Genomic DNA, 3,183 nt, shown 5'->3' with positions numbered 1-3,183 from the left:
TTCTCCTGCGCATGTCACCTCAGCCTGGAAGGCCCAGAAATCCCCTGCCATCTGTTTTCATTCTTTTCCAGGTACCTTGAGGATTTTTTTTCAAGTTAAAGAGGCTCCTATGCAATTACAAGACCTGAAGAGGGGGTGGCACGTTAAGCCACTATTAGCTTAACTCCTTACCTATGCAGAGGGAATTCTCTAAACCAGTAGTTAACCAACCTTTCAGATAAGAGCAATACTCTCCTGGAACAAACAGGAAGGGAGGAGGGGAGAGGAGTGTGACAGTGCAGAACAGGGCTGGCAAATCAAGAGGAAGAATCCTTCTTGGCAGGTGACAGGGAGGAAGGGCAGTGGGCTTCAAAAGGAAAGGGCGGGGCAAGGAAGCCTAGACCAACAACTTTGTCTAGGTCAATTATTTATCCTGGGGGCCCTGTGTGCCCGTCTCTGCCCCCTTCCTCCTCACTCTGGCCCCTCTCAATTCTAACATCCCCACCTGTCTCCACACAGGAAGGATGCAATCAAGAACAGCCCAGAATACTCTCTACAGTATGGATCTGTATGGCTGGGGAAGGATGCCTAGGATGCTGCCAGGTTGGTCTCGGCCTGCGAAGGCCAGCTTAACTCAAGCTTCTTAGGCCCCACAATACAGCAACTCTGGGACAGGATAGTGATCCTTAAGGGCTGGACCTAATCCCAGGTTAAAGGGATGCCTTAAGAAGTTGGAATTAACCAATCCAAAGCATCCCTTTGTCAGTTGTATTGGGGGGGCAGTGGGGGTCTGGGTTCATCTTCACTTTTTATGGCTAATATCTGGCATCCATAGTAATTTTTTTCAATTTCATTGCTAACATTTTTGAGTGTCTACTATGTGCAAGGTACTTTAGTAAGATCAATAATAGTTAAGAGATATCGAACACATGATATGGCAGGTTCAGTACTAAGAACATGACTTACATTATTTATTCATCCCCATAACAGCCCTGTGCTGTAGATACTGTTATTGTCCCCATTTTACAGAATGGAAAACAGAGGCTCAGGGAAGTAAAAACTGTAATAACTCACCAAAGGCCACACAGCTAACAACTGGTAGAGAGGCAGGATTCAAATTCAGGTCATGTTGGCTCCAACACCCACATACCATGTGCTTCATCAGTCTGCTCCACAGTCTCCAGCATGCTTTGCTGCCTCGCTCCTCACTAGTGATGCAGTCTCCCAATTAGTAGATTAGTCATGTGTTGACACTTCTAGTCTCTGTCTAATGGCTTGTTTATTTAACTGATGGATGCTGCTCCCCATTTGAGGCCATTAGCATTTAAACAAAACAAAACAAAACTGTTGAACCTGGCAAAGTGACACTGTGTTTACTGTTTTTCTTCCAGTGTTAACTGTGAGCTTTTTCCACATATGTATTTTGATGTGCTAACGGTACCTAAAGAGGACTGAGGAATAGTTTAGTAATCGTCTCATGCAGCTCCAGCCCCATTACCCTTAAACTCCTTGGTGAGGAGGACAAATGGTCCAGAGGGCCAGCCTTAGCTAGGATGGGGAAGAGGCATGGTGACAGTCCCATTCTGAATAATTAGGGCACAGGGAGGCTGTGCTGGGTCGGCAACTCTGTCCTCAGGGGGCTAAGTCCTGGAGTGTCCCCACTCCATGCCTGGGGAGGGAATTTCGTATTTCTTTCCAGGACAATAAGAACATCTGTGCCAAGGCAGAGGAGGAGGCCGGGCGCTCAGAGGCATCTCTGCCCAAGTCTCTTGACACTGATTGTTACTGTTTCAGTTTCTGCTTGGATCACTGAGTGTCCATTTAGAGCAGGCTGGCTTGGGTGAGGACAGTGGAGGGCTCAGGAAGTACAGAGAGATTTGTCTGGTTGGGGGCTGATGTGTGAGGTGGGCAGGGAGCTTGGACTGACTCTAAAGTGGCCACGTGACAGAGAAGTAGTGGAATGGGAGGAAGGAGCACTGGAGTTAACTTCTATTGACGGGTCCCCTTTGCTTGCAGCCTCCTTCCTCTACATGGGATTCAGCTCAACCTTGGGGTAAATGGTTGAAGAGCTACAGGTTTGATCCTTATATGGACAGTTTGTTTCACACTGAGCAAAAACTGGCTACTTCCTTTTTCTCAGCTCCAGTTGCCAACTCTTGGGAGTTAAAGTGGGGAGTTTAGGGCTCCCTGCGAACCCATTCCCAGTACTAGAAAGTCACAACACCCTGTGTGTTCAGATGGTGAATGCAGCTGGATCTGGCCCCAGCAAGTTGGCTCGAATTGGGAAAGAGCTAAGGCAGTTTCTTAGTTTCTTCCTCACTCAGGACCTCCAGCTCCGGAACTGCCAGTTCTGGGAACCAAGAGGAGGTAGGCATCTGTCTCCTGCACATCAGTCAAAAAAAAAAAAAAATGATCGCTGGTCCTTTTGGGCATCATGCTGTGCCTGGCACGGGCTAGTAATCCCGACCCAGTCGTGGCCCTCCCGAGTTTACAACCTTAAGTCACACAATAATGACACAGATCCCAAAGGCGGGCAGTTAACAAATGCATCCACTTGTTTGCCAATCACAAGGGATCCATTGAGTGAGCCACAGCAACAAGCTGGGCCCCCTTCAAACAGCTTCCAGTCTGGTGGGTAAATAGGTAAGACTGAGTGAAGGTTTGGGAGAAGAGGTTCAGGGGAGGAAACATGGTGAACTTGGGCATTCTCCAATAGCTTTTTAAGAAGTGCCTATTGACATGTGTCTGGGTTTTCTGTCCACTTGAGCCGCGTCCCACCCTCGATTGAAGGTGTAATTCCAGCCCTCTGATCGTGCGAGGTCCATACAAAGGACCAGAGGCAACCTCCCTCTGCGCCGCTGGTGGGGAGACCAGGGCCAGGAGGCTGGGGGCTCAGGCGCTGGGCGTGGGCTCGCCCTTTCTCCGTGGGTGGCCGGGGCGTGTCACCGGTCCTCGCCTCGTTGGGCCTCAGGGTCCCAAGCTAAGGTTGCTCGCGGCATTTTCAGGACAAGTCCTCCAACCCTGTCCCACTAGCTGTGGATCCCAGCTGCGCGCCGTGCGCTTCTGGCACTGGTTTGGGGCGGGAGCAACGGAGGAGGCTCGGGGTAAAGTCATCCCGGAGGTCGGTTCACCGCGTCTCTCTCCAGGGCGCTCCTGCCAGGCCAGGGCGCAGGAGGCCCGTCCCCCAAACACTTCCGACGGGCG

The sequence above is a fragment of the Myotis brandtii genome, unplaced genomic scaffold, assembly GCF_000412655.1.
Source record: "Myotis brandtii unplaced genomic scaffold, ASM41265v1 scaffold39, whole genome shotgun sequence".
Taxonomy (NCBI): domain Eukaryota; kingdom Metazoa; phylum Chordata; class Mammalia; order Chiroptera; family Vespertilionidae; genus Myotis; species Myotis brandtii.
The sequence above is the reverse complement of the archived record's forward strand: the minus strand, read 5'-3'. Positions refer to the sequence as shown.